At 36.8% G+C, this 23,987-nt stretch overlaps 1 long non-coding RNA gene across 1 annotated transcript; it reads right to left on the bottom strand.

Annotated features, from left to right (window-relative positions):
* Positions 1-11,560: 11,560 nt before the first annotated feature.
* Positions 11,561-23,669, bottom strand: LOC121095491. The gene is made up of 4 exons (XR_005830121.1): positions 23,606-23,669; positions 15,184-15,234; positions 13,203-13,318; positions 11,561-11,617 (listed from the first exon to the last, which is right to left on the bottom strand). It is a non-coding gene; the product is annotated as an uncharacterized LOC121095491 (long non-coding RNA).
* Positions 23,670-23,987: the final 318 nt, after the last annotated feature.

The raw sequence follows: 23,987 nt of genomic DNA, 5'->3' as shown, positions 1-23,987 counted from the left end.
AAACAAAACAAATAAACTATTACTCTGACTCATCTTCCTGACATTTTAAGAGGAATGATCTTCGATACTGAAGATTAGTCAAAATATAGTGTGTTCAGTTAGAACAAAATCAAGTTACCAGTGGCATACTCTCTGCCAGGCTTGTGTTTGATAAACTGATTACAATTACTTCTTTTTTTCCCTGGTCATATTAAAAAAATGGAAATAGATCTGACTAATAAAAGCAAACTAATAAAATCGTTTGATCATCCTGATTCACCGCACTTCATTGTGCCAAGCTTCCCTGTTGACTCTCAAATTGTTATTGTCAAATTCTCAAGCATTTATTACGCTCAGGATGACTTACATGTCCCTTTTTGCTGTCACTGTGTTGATGTCCGTCATCACACCATCACCACGATCTAATTGCAGCAAAGGAAAGAGCACTCTGATATCACCCAGTGAATATGAGATAATTTTGTTTCAGAGTAACATATTCTGCATTAAAATAATCTACTGTGATCTGTATTGACATGAATACAGATAACATCAAATTCAGAGGTGCATCTAAACACATTTAGAGAGAGATCTTAGTTGATACAGTTTTTAACTTTCCTGCAGGGATTGAAACACGGCTACAGAATTTGACCTACTGGTGTTGAAAATTATCAAAAGGAATAGAACCAATAAAGCAGTTACTAGCAGGATGCATGCTAAAAGCAGATCGTATCCTATTTATATCTTTCCTGTGCCTTATTCTGTCTCACTTGCACAAATGCGCCCATTTTGTACTCGTGAGTGTCAGTATGAGTAATCTGTGTAATTCTGAGTTCAAGTAGCGTAACTTACTGCCTCAGAGTTTGTTCCTTTTCTTAAAGTGGTTTCTGAGTTATGGTGGATTAGTTTTCTGCAATGTTTTGTGGGAGAGACCTAGGTTAACTTCAGGTTCATCATGATACAGGACCACAAAGAGCTGGAAGTGCTGAAAAAGGCAGAAACACATCATCCACATCATCTGGTGGTGACCAGATTAAAAGCAGCATAAACAAACTCCAGAAATTGTTCTACCCATGTGAAATTAAGACACACATGTACTGGGGGGATGGGGGAGTGGGATGGAGAATGTGTGTAGCGGTGAATTCAAGACACTGCAGGCTAAAATTCTTTCTCACCAATCATCTGTTAACAAGGCTGCTAAGTATTAGCATGTGCATTTCTAGCATTTGTAACGGCCAATAGTGAATTTGACACTGAAGTAAGCTTTTGAACCTAAGAAATTCTAACAAGTGTGCTTATAGTCTCTTTTTCTCTACAATTTCTTTTCTATAGCATATTTTCATCTTTCCTTCTCTTTTTTCCTATTCTGATATAAGGATATACAGCAATTACCATTATTATATGTTTTTAGAGACATATTTGGCTCAGCATCACTTCTTTCATTCTTTAATCATAAATAATTACATCAGTAACTCATATTAACAGAAAAGATATTGGTTGTACAGAGCGTATTCCCTGTTCTTTTTAGGAGGTCCATCAGAGTACTGAGCCTTTCATTTGGGCAAGTAGTACAGCTTAATAAAATAAATTCAGTTTAATGCCATCTAATTCTCAAATGATCAATTAATTATGGACTCCTGTTTAGTTTCCAGTCCAAGACGAAGGCATAAAATCTTCACTTGATGATCAGAGAAGCACATTTCTATGATTTAAACTATACTGTAGTACTCAGATACACCATAAGTATCTCATTATTTCAGGAATAGCAAGGAAAGGAGCACAGGTTGCAGTGCAAGGCTGTATTGACTGTTTTAACTTTTGCCAGTCATCTCTGCATCCACTTCCTTCACCACATGAAGATTTTCTGAACAATGGACAGTAAAACAACGCCTACAGTACAGATAGGTTGCAAACACAAAACCTGAACTCCTGTCAAAACTAGTAAGATGATGCCATTTTCAAGTAATCATTGAAGTGATATCATTTGCAAGAGAAATTCTTTTTTGAGAGGAACTCCATACGATTGATATTTTCCCTTAAAGGTAAACCCACAAAAATCAAACAATCGTTCCAAAACATTTTCAGTTCTCTTACTTGGAGAGTGGTGGTTTTCCATCTTGGAATCTGACCTTTCCATTATATGCAACCATTGTCCTTACTGGAGACAGCAAATGGTTGATTCAGAGTTATATTTCAGAAAGAGTTACATGTCAGGATCGTTATTCTGAGGAATTACAGCCTGTCCTGCATTTCTGTTCCATGAAGTAGAAAGACTCCCAACCTTTTGTTAGAGAATCAAGAAAACATTTACTCTAACCGTGCCGATCTCTGTATTATAAATCTCTCTTCCTTTCCCTCTCAGCATTTGCCTTTAACTGTTCCAAACCCTGTCAGAATGGGGCAATAATCTCTGTTTGGACTTAATGGTACATCTAGATCACAAGCTGAACCACAGCTACCATACCATAGGTGAAAGAGGCCAACAAGATTCACTGGGGGCAAGGTCTACCACAAGGATAAGATACAAACTGTAGTTGGCAGACAACCTACTTATATCACATATAGGCTAAGAATATACGTTTTTCTTTAGACCTGAGACCAAATCCTGACCTACACATCTTCTGGCTGCATAAATATGTTTCTCCAGGACCAAATTTATAGAAGTAAGAAATCTTGCACAGCTCCAGGCAGAAGGAGCAACATAAACACTGACTCAGCTTCGCTGAGGTCATAGTCTTTACAAAGCCGGTAGAAAGGATTGCCCATTAATTTTCTCTGGTATGATTTTACTTTTTTCGTTACGTGCAAGAGTTTTGTTCCAGACTAGTAGGCTATGGCTGCAGGCTAGGAAGAATGTACTTCAGTGAGATAGAGCTCATAAAAAAACGTGACAAACTGCAATGTCAAGGTTGTCTTGGTTGCAACTGATGTACCGAAATTAAAACCCATCCAAGGCAATAGGGCCTCTTATAAACTCCACAATGAGACACGGTCACAAAACCCCAATACACTTACCCAACCAGACATTTCAGGAAAAAAAAAACCAACAAAAACCAAACACCTCAAACTAACAATTATTTCAACTCTGAAGCTATTTTCATTTACTTATTTCACTATTTCTCCTTTTGCAACCAGACCAGCAAGATATCCAACAACAACAACAAAAAAACCCAAGTTGTACCGATACCTTTCTAGTAACTGGAAGATGATCCCCATTCATACAGGAACAAGATGCTTCAGTGAAAAAATATCTCCTTCATCCATGATGCAATTGTATATATTCAACTTCACTTGATTTCCTCTCTCTTTTATCATGTATGCCGTTCCATCTGCCATCAAAGTTGAAATGTCTATCAGAATATGGCAATACGTACATAGGAACAGTAGGTCTGGTTCTTTTATTAGTAGTCTTTACTGAAGATACACTCTCACACATCAGCAGGCTGAGAAGAGATTGATAGGCATTTTTCAATTCAATAAGGTACAATTGGATAGCATGATATACAAGAGATATTGAAGCAGGTATCTACTGATAGGTAACTATCTATGTCTCAGTTGAGCACAGCTCATCCAGGACAGAGAGATGGAGGTCAGGGTGTTGATCCCTTTGAGCCCATTCTTTCAGGAAAAGGTTTATTGATAAGTAACAGTTGGTTATTATTTGGAAGGGTGAGGAAAATATTGCTTATCAGAACAGAGAAAAGGCAGAGGAAATTAGTGAATTACAGAGCTGAGAGGACATCCCTGGAAGAGGAGCAAGGAGTCTGTCAAGCACTTCTCTTTCTATGAGTACTCAAGAGGTTCAAAAATGCTAAACATAAAACCAATCACAATGACAATATTATTTCAATATTGAATTAGAAAATGATTACTTCAATACTAAACATATACAAATCGGCATTTAAGAGGTACATTCCCAGGGGAATTTCTGAGGGTCTTGGGTATTTTCATTGTCTCTGCTGAAAAAGAAATACTGATTTGACTCTATCAGGGCCAATGAATTCCTTTTCTGGTATTTAATGATGTCATGAAGAGTCTAGGAAGCATTTTCTGTAAGAGAATAAATAATTATAATCATGAACTCAATATGCTACTTCTTCATGAAGAATTCCTGGAGTTTTACCAATAAAATCCAAAGAATCATAAAAAATTGTTGTTCAGATTATGTAACAGGGAATAAACTATGTTCTGGTGTGGAACACAGAGATGTACCAAGAGTGAACATGAAAGTGTGGTATGAGGGAAGCTGGTCTCATGTCACCTTTGAGCTGCCTACATTCCAAGGTGGTAAAAAGGGGTATTTTCCATTTCATCAGAACTACCTCAGTGTAACTGCATTAAAACTGTGACTGCTCTATGCCCCATGTTCTCTCTTCAGTCCCCAAGTGCCCATGCATTTTTCTTGTACTTCTAAAACTTTTCTCTTGTCCCAATATTATGCCATATCACTATGCAAGTCCCAGCATCGTGCCCTATTCTGTCATAGGGCTGGAACTGGCAGAGTGCTGTGTGCCCAGTTAGCAGCAGACCTTACCCATGGAACTGAAAGAAACTGCAGCTACTCCACATTTTTCACCATGGTTTTATTTGGAGAACAAGGTTTTTCTTCTTGCTTTTCTGAGGCTGCAAGTCATTCTGGGACACAAGAATCCATATGGATCAGTGCAGTGTTTTTTTGAGAGAGGAGCTATAAGGCAAGTTACATATTGCCTGTAAGCCAAAATATGATGAAAAGTAACAACATACAGTCCATATATATATATATGTATATATACACATGTATAAGATTAATTATTTTCACAGATTCTGCGTTTTGCTGGGCAAATCAAACCCTGAAGCTTTGTCCTGACAGTCTCTTATAAAAAAGCATTTATTCCAACTTTTCGTATTAATGCCTTCATCAGATGAAACTTTTACTTAGTCATATTTATATTAATTTTAGTAGCCAGCTTAGTGACTCAGCTTTCTAGGGGGCTATCTTCTGCTTTCTTTCCTTTAAAAAATGGAAGCAATTATTTGTGCTTATGAGAGCAATGGGAACAGCAATGCACTAAAGACAAAAATATATGAAATTATCCACAGGAAAATTATAAAGAAGCTACAGCTGCAGTAAGTGTTCTCACTAACTACCCATTCACTGACCTCCTTCTTGAATGAATGACACAGCACAGAGACAATCTGAAAGATCCATTTGGCTATTGCCCCACTGAAAATGTCAGCTGAGCTTGTTTGCTGAGGAATTCTGTTCATGTTGATCAATCGCTAAAAACCTTAACACAGTAAAGGCTTAGCAAGCACACAGCTGACTTCAATGACAGCATCTACATAAATAAAGGCACAGATTTGCTTGAGTCTTTGAAGCATGATCCCTTAACTTGAGATTTAGAAGCTTCCACTCCACTGGGAAAAAACAGATTTAAATGTACAAAAATGCTACAAACAACCAGGAAAGATGGTGTCAAAACCATTTTCCCCCTAGTTTTTAAATAAAACTGTTAAAGCCAGAATTTATTAATGTAAATTAGTTGGCTATTGTACAAATGTTATTTGATATTAAAAAAAATATAACCCAGATTACATAGTACAATAGAATGCTTTCAGAATCAAGATTTGATTTACAGAAGTGAAAGCACAGTATACTAAGGCGACAATGCTGTAACTGGTTTGAATGAGAGTTACTGGTCTTCTCAATGTTGTTACCCTGCTGCTGTTGCTAAGGCACCTTTCTTTATTAGTTATAAGATTTGTATGTGGATCAATTCATCCAGCAAACATCTTCTGCACTTAGTAAAAATGAAATGTAAGAACCATTAAAATGTAGGTGGAATGGTATTTTTTAGAAAAGACAGCAAGTTCAGTAGAACAGTTGTTCCAGCACTTATTAAAACTTTCCAAAATGGTATTTCATCTTGTGTCCCTAATTACTGAACCGCACTTCATGTATCCTGACACATAAACCTGTTTAAAATTCTTGAAGAGGCTGAAGAGAAATGACGTATCCAGCCCAAAGCACCTTCCGCCACATCTCTGACAACATTCAGCTCAAGGCACTCTGACCCCTCAGTTGATTATCTCTGCCTTGACAGTGCTGTCTACAGAAAATGCCAGAAAATTAGCACTTCTGAATGCCTGTTTTGCATTCTTCAAGTACATTATTAGAATTCTTTTGTCAAAAGAAGCATGCTACATCATTGTATTCATAATAAATGCTCTTTGATTTGTATGACTTTGTGTTTGTAATACACCCAAACAAAGATCTCATTTGTTCTGCTGGCAAAAGCTAATCTGCACAAGGAGGGTTTTTTTTTATTATTTTCTGCAAAAACTGCCTTTCTGAGCCTAGAGATTGGGTTAGCTAAAAGCTTCACATTCATTATCTTTAAGGTACCATGTTAATGAAAGGATTTTAATCATTGACATTGCTATGTGAATTATTATTACACAAACCCCTGCTGTTGAGTAAGACAAAATTAACCCAGTGTAAGGGGCATTAAAAAAAAATCACAGCTAATTAGTAAGCTAACAGGAACAAAGAGAATGTATAACAAAGATGTTGAGAGGAAGACACTTATGTAAAAGCTGCAGCTTCCATTCCAGCATTGATCTTTCTGTATGGAAATCTTTTTTCTGTCTGATTTGTTCCATTAGACTTGAGCATTTTTATGTTTTGTAATTAGTTTTCTAAGCCACAGTGTCTCACTTCTCTCAAACTGTGGAAATCCAAAGGCTCATAATAGAAAATGGAAGATATTTAAAAATGCTTTTAAATTATTTCCCCAGCGATCTATATCAGAAGCATAAAGTAATTCTCTGGATTATTCTAGGAAATTATTTCCATATTCTCTGCTGTTCTCCATGAATTGCAGAATACTTTAACTAATCTAGCCAGGTTCCATTGGAATAAGCCCTTCATTTTAATGGCTTGATGCTATTGTCCAGGTTGCAATTCCATATGGAGCAGATAAATGAAGCTATAGGTTTAAATCACTGCATGGCTTCTCTTCTACAGTCCTAGTCATGCTGGTTTCCAATGGGCAACACATCATTGTGCTGATGTAAGAGCCAAGGATGAGACAATCAAACCTCAGAGAAGTATTCATGCTGGGTGCCATTTGTTTATAATTGCTCTTTGTAAGTTATAGTTTCAGATAAAGCTCTGAAAATGGAATGAAGAGGAAAATAATAATTAAGTCTGTTTCTCTTTTTGAGACTGACAAAGCCTTTAATTTTTTTTTTTTTTTTTAGCGTATTTGTCCTTCCGTTGACTATTGCACACAATCCCCCCTTATCTCTTTTGTTCATCAGCCTTTTCAGCCTGATAATTAAGACTCAAAATATTTGCTGCTGTTGGGTTTTTTTTTCCAAGCCATCATTTGGTTTGTGTTGTAAATGTGGAACAACAATCATCTAGTTCTCTTGTGTGCCAGTAATTTAGTATTTCAATAATCTGCGATTGTTGAAAGGTTTAAAACAAATCAACATTTGTAGCAGTTCCCTTTTCTTTGTGGGGAAAAAATATGTGACCATAACATTTACAGCATATAGTCCTATATTTTCCTTTTTTTCCTCCTTTTTTTTTTGGTGATCCTTATGAGGGAATTAAAACACAGGGCAATTGCTGAGCATAAAACAGAAGACTCACTTCAAAAAAAAAAAAAACATTCTTGCAGAGGCAGTTTTTACAACAAAGATCATCGCTTCATCTCTGTTAGTGCTGGATAGTTCTGTTAACTCTTTTTATTCAAATTCAAGTAAAATGAAAGAAAGAGGTAGTACCTAATATATTCTGCAAGGGGCACTACATTTCTGTTATGTAGAAATTTCCATGGAAGGATCTTACAGTGTTTTAAAAATATTGGCTAACCATGCCAAAAAACAAAGTCAAAATTTTGTTAGTTCCACAATATACACAATGGGTCCAGGAAGGTTAATGACAAAACTGGGAACTAGATGTTAAGCACCTCAGAACACATTTTAGAGTAATGAAATTTATTTTATTTCCAGAATCCCTGGGCAATGTTCTTCTCTCCAAGTAATCAAATCTGTAAGGAACTGCCTGAGTCGTCATATTGGGGAGAGCTGTGGATGTTAATCAGGCCAGCTGTCTAAAATGGATTTAGATATCCAGTTCATATAGCACTGAAATTGTTTGCCAGTTATTGGCCCAGACTCCAGTAAATCAGTAATAACTCCCAGAACAGAACCTACCCCACAGTCCTCACTCCCAATGTATTTTTTTCATTTTTGGTTTTTCTTTTTTCATTCAACGTTGATACACCAGGAACAAAATACAGTTTTCCCTGTATTATAAGTTTTCCTATAATACAACTTTCAGAGTGCAGAAAAGCAACACAGGAGGTATTCTAAAACTGTATCAAAACCCACGAATGATTCAGCTGAAAACCTAGGAAGGACATTCAAGCAACAGGCAAGAGAGACTCTGTGGACTTCTTTGCCTCCTTTAGAAATTAGAATTGATTCATTAGTCCGGTTGAGAAATGACTGGCAGTCACAGAAGACAGCACCCAGTCTCTCATGCTGTGGCTTTTCACAGCCTGGGGCAGCCAGCTCTCGAGTGCTGGAAGTGAAGAACTTTCCAGGGAGTGCAAGGAAACAAAGCTCCTCAGTAACGTACGCTCTCCCTGCAGTCAGTATTCCTATATTGCCATCCAGTCTTCAGTTAGATTACATCCTCTCTCTTTAAAAAATAGGGCTATACAGATGTGGACAAAACTCCTTGGATAATCACACATAATTCACAATCTTCCTTCCAACTTTTAGACTGTTCCGGCAGAGACTTCCTATACATCTTCCTTAGCCACCAAAGTGGTTCCCTTTCCCTCCTCACACTAAATCAGTCAGCTTAATGTTGACCTGTTGGGAATCTTGCAATGGGGAGAACTATGGATAGCTTTAGCTGTAACAACCCCTACTTATATATCATTCATATGCTGTATTTGACTAAGCATGAATTGAAAATAAACAATTTTGTGAGAGGAAAGAAGCTGAATTAATTTTTCAGATGTCCACAGGGAATCTCTGTTGCCTATTGAGTGTCATGTTTTTACTGATGGTAGATAGCTACGTATTTATGAAAATTAGATACAGGTCTATCTCTCGATGTGAGTAGGGGTTCACATATAAGTGTGTATGTACATTTGCCTGTAAGAACTGCATAGAAAAAACTGATTAGAAAAATAAGACTATCAACCCTGATCCATTTGTGCTTTTCAGTTTCATATGCTACACAATTATTTGCTCAGATTTCATACTGATGTCAATGAAAACTGTATGCAAGCAATGAATGCATGATATACAATAGAAATTTGTTACTTATAGCAGAAAGGTTTCTTTTCTTCTTCATAAATATTATTTAAGCTAGTCACTAAAGTCTGAAAATATAGAGGCCCTGACAATACTGTGTTTGAACAAGTATTTCATATTGTTAAAAATGTTTCCAGCTCTGTTTCTTCAAAGAACTTATGTGTATGCTCCCGTATTAGTATGCATTGAAGTTTTTTGCTGAACAGGGTTGAAACTCTGCTTTTTTGGGTTTTTTTTTTTAGATATATACTGACTATTCTAATGGTAAAAGATGAATTTTACACCACTTCTTTATGTCTTATACAAATTATTTACAAAAGTTTATGAATTTTCATCTTTGCTCTGCTGCACTACAAAGCAGTTATCAGACCCCATTGTGAACACTTTGGAAAAACACAGCCTGGCTGACAAATTAGTAGTATTTGGTGCTAATATTACTAATTCAACATTTGAAAGGGCTGCTCACTGGGGAAAAATAACATGTTCTCTAAGTCACAGGAGAAACTAGGGAGATAGTTAATGGGTGTTGGCTGTGCTGCACATATTGTGCACAATGCTGTTCACATTGCAGCTGACTGACTGCCAATAGATGTGGAAGTAATTGTCAACAAGATTTATTGTTACTTTCACATTTATACAGTTAGAAAGAAAAGGTTGAAAGAGTTCTGTGAAGTTTGGTACTGACTTCTACTGAACCATAGCAACACACACTGATTATCACTAATGCACGTCACTGAAAGAATTTTGCATCTTTGGAGGCCTTAAAAGTCATTCTTTCTTGTCAGAGCAAAATCCCCACAATTCTTAGTAATTTTTTTTCCAAGATCAATACCTGAGCTCTGACTGCACTTCTAGCTCACAAACTAGTGATTCTTCAGTATACAGTTGGATTTAGGAATGTCAAACTTTTTTAACAACAGAATTAGGGCACTCAAGGTAATTAAAAAGTAACCACTAGCGAGAACAGGTGTTTGTTACTTGAAATTAAGGGTGGTAATTGAGGGAAGTGGGGAGGCAGTAGATCATTTTTCGAAGTAAAGACTTTAGCTCACCAGTCTGAAAGAGCACAACACACTTGCTATATAAATGTATAAATTCTGGAGGCATGAATTTCAATGAATGCTTTTTTCAGCTTCTGTTCCTGTGGTTTATGATTCTAGAGAATGTTTTTAACCCAGCTTCACTAAGGCAAAACTGTTTGATTTACATATAATTTTATATAAATTTATATTTTAACTTTAAAAAGATACATTTTTTTTTTACCAAAGGCTTTAGAATTTAATCAGAAACCAAGACTCAATATCTCGGGTATTTTTCTGTCTATCCAGACAGACAAAAGTTTTACTTTGAAGGCTCTTAGGATTGTCCTGTTTGAATCTCTGGTGAGTTTTTTCTTTGTTTCAGATGGAAATCAGTTGAGGTGAACTTGGTTATATTTTTGCTGTAGAATATCCCTCTAGCTTTGGCATCTTCTTAACTAATAGTCTGAGACTATAATACACAAGACAGACTGACAAGAAACAGCCACCCATATTTTTTCAGATTTCTGTGACGACAGTCTAATGTGGAAGGGAGAGAGGGGGCTACAATTAGAAGACTTACCCAGGGCTGCTGGATGTTGCTGCAGTCTGTATGAAGATCTCAGAAAGCAAACAGGGAAGACATTTAGACCCAGCTATTACATGTGAAATGTGCTCTTACAGTACTAAACAAATACATCTGTGCAATTACTCCATCTATGGTGAAGATAATTAACTGCTCCATCACTGAGGTGGACACCTACTTGTTCATTTAGCAGGATATTTTGTCAGTTTGTTTGTGCATAATTAGCACTATTAAAGGCTCCATTTCTATTTATAGGTAGCACTAATAAGATTATTTATTTTATTATACTTTAAAAGTCCAATGTACCTAAAGACAGCAAGTATGTTTAGAAGTGCTCTGTTTGTAAACAAAAGTACTTATGTTTAAGCATTCCTGATACAAATTTTATAAATATATATATATATACATATACATACATACATAGATATATATATATATATATGTGCTCCTGGAAGCACGTTCGTGCTCACTTGCAGTTCTGTACTTACCTATTAGGAAGTACAACTCTAATTTCAAAACTAGGCATGCAAACACATGGCAGCCAAACAGCTGGTGAAAGTCTCTGAGTTCATTTGTTTGTTGCCAAAGAAGGTACAGCTCATTGTAAACTAATAAAATAAAAAAAATAGCTCTTCTTAAAACTTGATCTTGTCTTCCAATTTCAGGTCACTGCTGCAGCTGTTCAGAGAGTTACGTTGGTAATGAAGGACATCTGGATAATGGACAGAAGAAAGTGTCAGGATATGTGGAAAATAGGATGGGAAAAGTTATGGCAATTTTGGACTGGAACTACTCTAAAAGTGTCTTAACAAGTATTAGAAAAGCCAACATTTCAGATAAGCAACCTGCTAATCTAAACATCATTTAAACGGCAATCGCATTTTTTTGGAGGGAGACATCTGAAATTGTAATGCCAATTTTAAAAGAATTATATTTCACTACTAAAAAGAAAATTAAGACAGTTTGAACCAGTCTTCTGATAATTAGGCAAACACTGTTACAAGATACCATATGGGAAAGAGTCTGGATACATCCTTGTGAAGGTAATGATTTGCAACCTCAGTGTTGAATGTTCCTGACAATTATACTTGGCCTAAAGGTGAAATTTAGATCTGTGTCCCCCTTTATTCTAGGATATCCCCTGTTTTCCAAAATACCTACTAATTTAGATTGCTCCTTATAACCTTCTATACTTCTATTTCAGAAAAAAAAAATGGGATTAGTGTATTTGGAAATAATATTATAAATGTCATCTATGTATGGGAAATATGACTGCTCTTTTCACATAGGCTCAGAGCTCCATGTTCCAGTTCCTTAACACATGTGCATGCACCCACATGAATTGCTTCTCCAGCTCTGCTTACACTGGCTGTCCCCAGGGTCACTAACAAACTACACACCCTTAGGCAAATGTAGTCCCTTACAGTCAAATAATTCCCAGAATTAGCAAAGTCTGAATAATGTGAAGTGCTGAGAAATCATTGATGGCTGTTGTGTATCTGCGTGAACCAGAATAAGAGCACTCACACAGCTGTAAAGAGAATCAGAAGGTAATGTAAATATAAAGCAGGGTATTAATAAGGGTAATTTCTGAGAATGAGGCCAGAGGGCTAGGTACATGCTGCATTGTCCAAAAGACCCTTCTTTCTAGTAGTTCTGTGTTACGCATATGAAATATATGAAAACTGGCTACAGAAAGATATGCTAAGTGGAGTAGTTCAAACTTAGTCATTTTGGGTAACAGAATTTTCTGCCAATTTCTTTCTCCAGTAAAGAATCAAATCCAAAGCTTCATCAGATTTGTCTGAACTGCCCTGCAGAGTGATAGCAGGACTGAAATCCTACTTTGTTTGGTCCTCACCCCAGGTAAAGACATCACTTTAAGAGGCTCACATCACTTATACCCTCCAATATTTAAGTGTGTTCAAATGGGAAAATGGTTAATTTTGTAAGAAAACTTTTAAGGAGTCAAATCCTCTATCTTTGAATATTACTGTGAGCTAATGGATAGAAACACAACACTCTGAAAAACAAATTAATTTGTTGGACCATTAAAGATAATTTGTGTGAGTAAAGATACAATCGGTCAATTTACAAAAACGTCAGATAAGGCTGACTCATGATTTGGAGGTGATTGAATGATTTAGGAGACAAAAATAACTAGGTGGTTATACAACAAAAATATTTACCGTGACTTTTTTTAAAGATAGGATTACAGGTCTCTCTCACCATGCTTACATGATACAGGCAGTGACAGAAGAGCTATTTTAATTACAAAGAATCAGTGTAGCACATACCACTATTTAGCAACTGGATGGCATTAATGCTGAGTAATGCAGAAAGTCTGCAGAGATAACATCTTCATTAGCAGGACTATGATGTCCTACACCAGCTTGCTTTTAGGTCCACTAGGCTGAAAAACAAATATCATAGATGAAACCTTCAAATATAATGAACAATTTTGTTCCATGTTTGCTGTAGAGAAAGAAAAAATATTGAGGTATAAAAAGATAATCTGGTGACTGATGCAGACAGTCATCTGGTGCCCTGTTTCCCTTTCTCCCAAGCACGTCTGAGGCACTCAGCTGTCTGACATCAGCCCCTCGCCCCCTGCTCACCTTCCTTTTTTATGTGTCAGTAAAAACCTAGTACAGATAAATTAAGGTAGTTCAGAGCATATCCCTGGGTTTCATCATCTCCTCAGTTACCAGCCATAGGACAGATTACAATTTCACAGATGCTAGGAGAGGAGATATTATAGCAAAGCAGTAGTGCCACTACAGATAAGGTTAAGATGGCACTTCCATTATAAACACCTATTTTCAGTGGCTTATAACTTCAGGCTACAAATTTCTCTCAGGCTGAAACCTGGCATCTTTCGGCTCAGCTTGGTAATGGCTTTCCCTGTATCTTCATACCATTTTGATTCAGTGTTTGCGATAGGAGAATGCAAACAAATATATGTCTCTGCTTGTTTCAAATGGCAATGAAATACTTTTCTTTCATGAAAAAGCCTGGAGGGCAGGATGTTTCTGTCATTCTAACACCCATTTTACCGTTGGCTATTTCCCCATAAGATCATTTTTAAAGTGACAAAATTCACATCATTCTTTCCAAAACAAATTCAGGACAGCTAAGGTGTATGGTCCCTGCCAATCTGCTCTGAAAAACATGCTGTGTCCCTCTGAGCGGCAAGAGCTCAGCGCTCACCAGCGCCATGCGGCCTGGGCTAGTCCCTGCTCAGGGCTATAATAAAAGCCACCCTTAGCAGAGCAGCATTCCAGGGAGCTCAACGTATTGACCAAAACTTCCATATTTTGGAATGAGGAAAAAGTATGTAATGTTATATAGCACACAAATCTCATTATTTTAATGAGGCATTTATTCTAATTGTCTAATTATTTTGAATTATACCTCATTATTAAAATCCTGTTTTTTCATTTTGATCTGTAATGAAGGATGTAATGAAATCCCTAAATACAGTACTACCTTTTTTTCTGCAGCCTTCTCCTCTCATAAAGTTCAGAATTTTTGCCAAAGATTATAATTTTTCATCAATCCTCCAAAACAATAAAGTACAGAGACCTGCTTGCATCTCTGTCTACCTGCCTGGCTCCCTTCATGGTAGTATCTATTTCACCAGATATTTAAAAATAAATAACTGTATTAAACCTGCTGAATGAGACAAATGTTGTGTTAATTTTCCTTTGTATTTCTCACGGACCAAGGTATGTGCTTAATTATTCTATCACAAGCAATGTGTAACCCTTGTGTGCTTTTAACAAGCTGAGAGTATGCTGTATCAGTCAAAGCATCTTTTTAAAGTCAGACTCACAGTGGACAGAGCAGAAAAGGACAAAGAAATGGAACAGGAAAAGGAGAAAAAAACAGGCATCCCAACATTTGGAGAGGGAATATAAAAATGATTGAACATCAGTAATTCTTGATTTCATTTTTTCAAAATTTATTTCTGATTTTTCTCATCAATTTAATTTTTGCCAGCATATCTTGTGCGCACTATAGCTTCTTTGTCATTCTAGAACTTATGTGGTATCTACATCCTTCAGGATACTGGCCTGCAGTAAACCTGCTATGTACAATCCTTGGGACACTGGGCACAGGCACATTGCGGAGAGGAAGCAATCATGATGGCATTATGTTAATTACATCTCCCTACCATCTGGGGCGGCACCACACTGATACTTATTTTAGACGGAAGACATCCACATGTGGCAGATACAGACAGCAGTATGAAGCACACGGAAGTAGGTAACATACCTCTTACTCTGGTTGCTCCAACTCAAAACACGTGGCAGGACTGGAAAGGGGCTGAAGGCAAAACCAATTAAAAATTGAAATTGTTTTCCAAAAGAAACAGAACAGGGGCTATGATAAAAATTATAACAATAACGCCAAGGAAATTAGGAAATTCTTACATGGAACATACCCAACAAAAACGCAGATGGAACATACCCAAACAGAAGAGTAATCATTTAAGTGCATGTGTACACTGTACTGCAAGAGTACATCCGCAATGACTGCAGTACACCAGAGAGATACCCACACTAGCTTTAAAGTAGTGAGCCTAGGTACTTCCAGCAGTCAGCTACGGCAGCACAGAGCTCAGCATGAGCTAATTTACCCAGCTTCTCGGCAAAGTAAATTGGCTGTGCTGAGCCCAGTGCTGCCTTGGTTAGATTGTTACCGGTATTTGAATTTAAATCCAGCTCAGGTTTCTCCGCATTACACTGCGGGCACTTGAATGATTGCTGGGTAAACCTACCCAAAGACTTGTAGAAAGACATTTTTTAGGTAAATTGTACACCTATGGAACTCTCAAAATATTATTAACTTAATAATATAGTGCAGTAAGACTCCTCCCAAAATACTAGATACATATGCAGTAGGAATATTCCTGATTGCATTACAGTGAATGAAATAATTGCAAAGACTATAACGAAGAGATATGCTGCAGGGCATAAACTCCAATTTAAAGCTCCCTATAAACTGCTGGTCCAGGTAAGCTTTGGATGACAACTGTGTATGGTGTATTTTATATTCCTAATTGGATACCCTGATTAAAAGTACCTTTCCAATGACTGCTGTAGAAGAATCTTTTCAGTACATGTAAACCATCATTATAAATGCTGTTTAAAAGCCTGAGTCCAGCCTGGTGAAAGGAATAACTTTTTAAATCAGCATGGATATACCAGCCAAAAAACCCACCCAAATGAAAATACCCTAACGTAGGAACATTTAGCATTTCATCCTAATTTCCAACTCACAAACGCAGCCACCTATCTCAAATGTTACTTTACTAGTGAACAGATTTATCTGTTCTGGTTATGTCAGATGACTGTTATGTCACACAAAAATATTCCTTGAAAAGATGGATGAGTTTTCCCCTTTGTAAGAAGGATTGTCCATGGTTCAAAATACTTTTAAGTTAGGCTTGGGCTGGTGATAACAGTGACTGTATGTCAATGGGTGAGAGTGGAAAAGTCCCCATACAGTGGTAGATGATTGTATGTGAAAGTGCTGAATACACTGACACAGTATCACTCTATCAGACTTTGTAAATGAAGGGCAAATTAAATTAGGCTAAATATATGGTTATTTAACAACACTCAACCAAACATTTCTTTGCTGGATAGCAAATAAGGCTTGTATTTAACCAAAGATTAGTGCATTCCAATTTTAATACCAATGCAGTTTGTTTTTATAGGAGGATCTAAACAGCACTTTATGTTGACATTTCTATTGCGTATTTAATGATCACATATCAAATATGCATGGCAAATAAATACTGTGTTCCACGTAAACCTCTCTTGCACACTCTCTATCTTTCTGCTTCAAAATATATTTGTTCTCATAACAATGCATATCACTACAATGTAACTAAATCTTATTTCAATTTTTTCCAGACAAGAAACAGAAACCTAGATCATTATAAGTACTGCTGAACAGCTGTTTTAAAATGCAGCCCTGAACTGTACCTCTGCCTCCCTCTAAGCAGTCAGTCTGCTGAGAAAGTATCCTTCTGACAGAACACATTAAGACTGTCCAAAACTCCTTAATCTACTGCCCACACAGAACAGTGCTGTAGCATTTCACATGATGCAACCAACGAAAATCAGACCTGGCAGAAGATCCTAACTATGTTCTTCAGCCTGCATAGCTAAGTGTTTCTTTGTGCTCAGCTAGAGCAGAGGAAAACCTCATTTGATAGCATCTTGTTAGTTCTAGGTACAGAAGGATCTATTTCCAGCACAGTGTTCAATTTTTCTGGATAAAAGTTTCATCATTCACATCCCAATGGAACCTAGCTGAAGTTTACTTCATTGGAAATTCTAGGGGACATGTAAAAATATCTGGCAGACATTTACTATGTAGAAGTCTAAAATGTCTCTTTGAAGAACTGTTTAAACACATATTGTGAATTATACTATATAAAGAATAAAGTAGCATATATTTCTATTGCACATATATTTTGGCTACTTGAAAATAAGTCTAAGGCTACAAGAATTGTTCCAATTTTAATTTTAATTGATGTAATCTAATCTATCAATTTATTATTTGGGTGTCACGCTTAGCTTGAACAGAGAGCAGTCAACTCCTTTTCCTGTCCAAATACAATAACATAAAGGTAATAATTAGTTGGGTTTTTTTCTTTTTTGATTCAGAGAGGCTTTTGAAACAATATTGCAGTTTTCTTAAAGGAAAAACAAACATTGCATTTGTTTGGTAACTTCAAGTCCAGAAATAACAAACAACAGATTCCTTAGCTCAATAGATTCTGAAACGAATGTTTATTTCTGCACACTTTCAGGTTCTGGTATTTTATAAAGGAGCTTTAATGCTAGTCTGCCTCATAATTCACTATGGGATGTCTTTATATACGACTGACAGTAATACAGCTCATTTTGGGTGATTAACTTAACCCCCAGTATTGCAAGTGCCTTGCTACATTAGCATCTTTCAAGAAATAGTTGCAATGTGAGAAAATTGCCTGTAGGATTATTTGCAACTAGGAACCTGTGAAATGTAAAATAAAATTGAAGACTATAAAGTAAGACATCAAAGCTACCTAAAATATTAATAGCCAGTACTCCAAAAAGTAATTTAGAAGAATTGCATGAGGGAGTGAAAATTACTAATTTAAAAACAGATAGCCTTGGCAAAATAAAGTCAGAAGTTTAGAACAAACAATAGATAATACAAATTCATTGTATACACAATATGAAAAGAATGCAAGCACCACTAGCAGCTTTTATAGCTGAAGAAGGCTGGGACAGAAATGCCTGACCAAGCAAGCAACTAGATCTGTACAAACAAAACAACAAAGTTGCATTATATTGAATTTAGGCTACTGGAGAGAAAGAAAAATAAGTACTATTTAATCCATCTAGTTTTCTGTTACATTTTCATTCTAATTGAGCACAGGCAGAATTTGTGGGCAGAAGGATTTTCTTTTTAATTGATGCATTTGGAGCTGAGAGTCATTGTCACGCTGTTCCAAATCATGTTTTCACCTGCCCTCTGTGGGGCAAACCATATTGGAAGTTTCAGTGGAGTTTCTGTGGGAGATTACAAGCTTCAAAGCTAACATTGTGAAACCTGTTTCCCTTTTGATATACACTTTTTCTTTTAATAAATTTCAGAACAAAGAAATAAACTCAGATGAATCATAAAGACACAGAAAACAGAAGAAAAAGTCATCAGTCTTGAATCAGGCCCGAATTCTGCATGTCGCATGGCAGAGCTTCGAGTTGGTTTCATGTTTAATCTTCTTACTGAACCATCACCCCAGAGAAATTCTTACGTACTTACGCCGCGTACTGCTCAGAACGCTACCTCTGGGCCAAGAGGACGAGCACGAGCAAGCTCTGTGAGTCATGGAGGCTGCCTGCCATCTGGGGCTGCCCATCCTCCGCTCCTCCCTCTTTGCTTGGGATTGCACAAGCCAGAAGATGACCTAAAGGCCTGTATGACATTCACAACACGTTCAGGACAACTCCAGGTTGCACCAGTTGAATGGAACGCCTGCAAGTGAAAGCAATGGGACTACTCTGTCCTTGTCTGCTCTTCACTTTGTGTGGGGTGACCCTACATCAAAGTCTAGGTAAGAAGCTGTGATTCACTGAGACCAGCATTTGACTTCTGAAAGTCTTTGTTGCCAGGGCTGTTCTGTGAAACCATGGCAATGCCTTAGGAGGTGCAGAGCTAAATCCTGCCCGTGAAATACACACTGTGCAGACAGGAGGTGCATTTCTGAAGCTGCAACATGCACGGGGTCATTCCCTTATGCAACTGAAGAGTGCATGGGATCAGGTGGAACAAGCAGAGGCCAAGAATTTTTTCTCATATTTTTTCTGCTTTTTCTGAAATGGACAGTGCCCTAATGTAGAAGTCTCCCAGGATAAGGCATTAGTACATGTTCAACAGAAAACAACATAGTTTTTGTTGAAAGGGGGCTCACTAATGACTGAGAGGTCTTCTTTATTCTCTAATAACTGTTACCCTGCTATTTCCATAGACATTTACTGTCTACAGTACAAGATGATAAAAACTGAAATTTTTTGGGAAGTTCCAGTACTTAAAAATGTGAAGAATTGTACCAGCTACTTCTAAAACAAGAAAAGAGTTTCCTGTATTAAATACTCCAGAGTAAATTATGTAATATTTGATACTGATTTTTTTTGAACCTGTGATTAATTTATCTCAAGACCTTCTTTATAATCATGCTCACTTATCATGGTATGGTGTAGATAAAAGGATTACAAAAAGAGGGTTAATACTACACTTCTAGCTTATATTTAAATGTCTGGGAAGGAAGCATTTTCAAACTGACCTATCCATCCAAGTAGCAGATGAAAAACAATGTCAGCAGCTATTTTCAAATTACTTACTCTAAATAGCGACTGGAATACAATGCCTTTAAAAGAAAGGTGCTTTTTGTTCTTCTTTGAGCTATAACACATAGAGCAATAAGGGAAAGGCACCTTACAGTGAATGATTCACCTTCCTATAATAACATGCAGAGCCTCTTCCTGTTGTGCCATACTTACAAGGTAAGAGAAATCGCCTTTGAAATGACTTAACTGAACTGTAGGGATTATTCTATGGATAACCTACTGCAAGGCTGCTGTGTCTTTTTTTCTTTTCTTCGATTTTCCACAAAGGGAATCTTCCTAAAGAACACTGAAGTTCTTTATATTGATAAATTTGTGATCCAATCTTGCCTGTATAGTTTCCTTGGACAACCAGTTACCAGGAATCATTCAGAACAGCATGAAGAAACTAAATCAGTGTGGGCTGGGGGGATTAGACCCATCTTCCACCCCTGTTGCACTGAAGGTGTTTTGACTCCAGTTACAGAAGTCATCATGAAATGGCAATGCTTTGTCTTCTGAACTGAACTTTAAGAACAAGGTCATTCTTCACTGTAAAAAAGCTTGCCTGAGCCAAACTTTATAGGTCTCGCTTAATCGTTCCCTGCCTGTTTATACGTATAATGAAATATCTGACCAAAGGTGTTTTACTTGGTGAGAGCAAATGAGTGACCTTTGTAGAAGAATCTGTAATAACCACACTGTCCAGCAGACATTCTAACAAAAGAGTAGAAAAATAAAAATACTCAGAGATAATATTGTGGTTAAAAAGAACTAAATGACCACTTACTGATTTCTACTAATTTCACTGCTGTTTTCTAAAGTAAATTAGTTGATGTATCCTACGTATGCTAGATTCTTTACTGAATGAACGCATGCACCAGGACTTCCATGTCAGAAGCCAGTGCTGACTTTTATGAGCAGTGTCTCATCCACTATGAAATGGAAAGGAATTGTGAAGTTAATTTTTTTTTTTTTTTTTTTTTTTTTTTTTAGCTTTACATTTACTACCGGAACTTTAGAGAGAGAACTATGCTTCTCCCAGCTGTGAAATACTATGCCTTGGCAATTTCCATTCTGTGGGGCCATGATCCTGAGGCCACACAGATACCAGGACTATCCTGAGCAAGCTTATGCAGTCCTTTCAGCAGCTCAGTATTTCTGAAATGCATCAGTATACTGATTCTTTTACCTTTTCTTGGGAGGGATGCTTTCTGTGAGGCTGACTGGGCGAGACTGCTCTCACCTGAGCTGATGGCTTGACAGTTGCAAGCACTTGGCACCCACATACCCACTGAAGGCAGTGGGAAAGATGAGTATTCTGAAAATCTAGGTCATCAGCTTTGATGATTCAGATGCAATACTTGTACTGCTACATTACTTTTTCACCAGCTGGGGTAGCCGGCACAAAAAAGGCTTAAAACTTGGAAAGGTTTTGTTTTGTTTTGTTTTCTGAGTACTTCTATTCAGGACCATACAACCCTGTGACTGTAAGAAATATTTGTTACTGAAGTACATGACACTTCTATAAGAATTTGTAGTCACTTGACTCTTGTTCATGTGTGTTGATAACAGTACTATTTATTACAGAAGCCTAAAGTGTCTCTTTGAAAAGAAATTACCAAACATAATATTTCCCTTTGTACAAAAATATCCTGTAAAAAGATTATATTCATGAATAGCAACACTTTGCTTCAATTTGTATGTCTGCAATTTCTAAAGACGCTTTTAGATAGATCTCATTTCTATGAGGATTTGATAAGACAACTCTGAAGAAATAATAAACAGATTCTATTTATAATGGACTTGCTAACTAGCACTCAGAAAAGGCTTTTAATGCGTGAGGTCTTTTTCTTTGAATTGATCTTCACTGGGATAAAACTATTATCATAGTATCCTGTTCAATCCATAAGTATGCAGGGACTTGATTCTGTCTGAACTCAGATCTAAGGAGAAAAATTCAATGTTTCTTAGAACAGTAGGTGATGGCATTATAGTGACATTTCTATTTAAAAAATATATTAAAAAAACCCAAGTTACTATTTCTTCCGTGTCAGGATTCTTGGGGAGATCTCATAATGTTGCACTTAAAATGTCAGACTGGCTTCTCATCTGGTAGTACTCACACCTAACTGGCACACTTACTTTTCTCAGATTTCACATTGTTCTTAACAAGGATTGTAGAATTTATATACTGAGACATGGTGAAAAGTTCAGGGGGGTGGTTTTCACAATTACGGGGAGCCCAGACTTCCACAAATCATAGCTTTACATGACTGAGCAAGCAAATTGGTGATTTGCCCTTACAAATGTTGAATATTTAATGAGCAGAGGCTCCAGGAGTAACAGGCAAGTTTCCAGTGCCCAGCTCATGATGACCAGTAGAAATGGACAGGCTTTTTATTCTGAAATGCAATGCCCCTGAAAAGGAGAGCTGGTATGATAGTACAACTGGCCAGTCAACTCTGCTGTCCATTCCCACTCAGCTCAACCATCAAAACTTTTGTTTGTTCATTTGAAGAACTGATTTATCTAATTCCTACAAGACAAAGACTATGAAAGGTTTGTCTTCCCTGTTGCATGAACTTTGTCTGTATTGTAGAGACCAGTGTAACTAGTTTAGACCAACAATAAATCCATTCCTCTGCTCAAGGACCATGAGGAGCTCTCTCTCATGTGCTTTTGAAGTCCTGGGGCAGGATAATGCCAGGTAGTTGGGGAGAAGAATCATCCTGGATTGCAGGGTCCTTTCCCACAGCAGGCAGCTGTGAGTAACTTTGAAAGTTTCAAGCGTTGAAGTACCCAGTGCATCAGAGGTTACTGCTTAAATCTTCCTGCCCCACATATCTGTTACCGTCTGATCTCACTGTCTGCGACAAACTCAGGAAATAGCTCAAAAACAACTGACACAAACATATTCGGAACAGTCATCTCTAAAATGTTACAAAGGAATTGTAGTTCAGTGGTGTAAAGAGTAAAAAAATAACAGCTTGACTTTAAAAGCTGTTTTTTTACCACTGCAATTTGTTGAAGAAAATACAAAGTATAAAACACTTTACCATTATTTTAATGGATACATCATGTTCCCCAGCATCAGAATTACAAAGGTGTAATTTGTTGTATTTATAACCTCTATACTCATTTGCAGTGAAAATCTTACACATTTTCTTTAAAGAGATTTCACTTGGAATACTTACCTACCTTGCTATTTTGCTCTTATTTATTATTATTACATATTTTATTCTATTCTTTCTAAGAAAACAAATGGCAAAAGACTAACTCATTATACATGATCTCATAAAACTCTCACATATCTTGGAAAAAAATGGTTTATGCTAAGATTGGTACTGACAAGCACCTTTTTAATTGCTAGTAATGTATACACAAAGAATACGGTAGATATTACCACTGATACTGCTGCTGAGGCTATAGTAATCTTCTGTGTATCAGAAATCCCTGTCATCATTTTGCTCTCTAGAGGATATGGCTTGATTAGGGCAGTCCCATTGTTTCATCTGAAATCTTAGCAGATTAATACTTTCATCAGGGCATCAATTTGTCCCACTTTTCTTTTTGCTTCTCTTTGTGAGTGACACAGCCAAAGGAATGCACCTCTTTAAACTGTCATTCAGTTTAACTCCTCCTCTGCAATTATACTGGCATGCATAATACATCATAACAAATTGGATTTTGCAAAGAAGCAACAACAGAAATTATATTTGCTTGTGGCATAAGACAGAAGCTGCTGTAATAGGGGAGGGAGGGGGTGAGCACCAAATAAAGAGATCTAATGAATTAAAGCCACTTACAGAAAACAGCAGTTGCCTTCTGTTTTCTCAAGGTTTCTTCTTCTTTAGCTTAAAAATCAATTGCAAAAGCAAAATGAAATAAAAAAGGAAATATTAAATCAAATAGCTTTACAATTAGCAAAGGTTTTATAAAATTGTACAGTGTTTGTTGTTTTAGCAGGAAGATTCTCTTCTGGCTTTAAGAGGTTAAAAATGACTTCCTTACTTCAAGGAAAGCTATTTGTTTGAATAAAAATTGTTAGACACACCATCAGGTGGAAAATCCTAAGTCATATAGGACAAATATCTTTACCAGATGTCCTGCCTGGAATAAGGAACTTTCCTTTCCTTTCCTTTGCTCCTCTCCCATTTACAAAATTCTGTGATGGTTTTCCAAGTCTCT

This window comes from Falco naumanni, chromosome 11, assembly GCF_017639655.2.
Source record: "Falco naumanni isolate bFalNau1 chromosome 11, bFalNau1.pat, whole genome shotgun sequence".
Lineage (NCBI taxonomy): Eukaryota > Metazoa > Chordata > Aves > Falconiformes > Falconidae > Falco > Falco naumanni.
The sequence above is the reverse complement of the archived record's forward strand: the minus strand, read 5'-3'. Positions and strand labels throughout refer to the sequence as shown.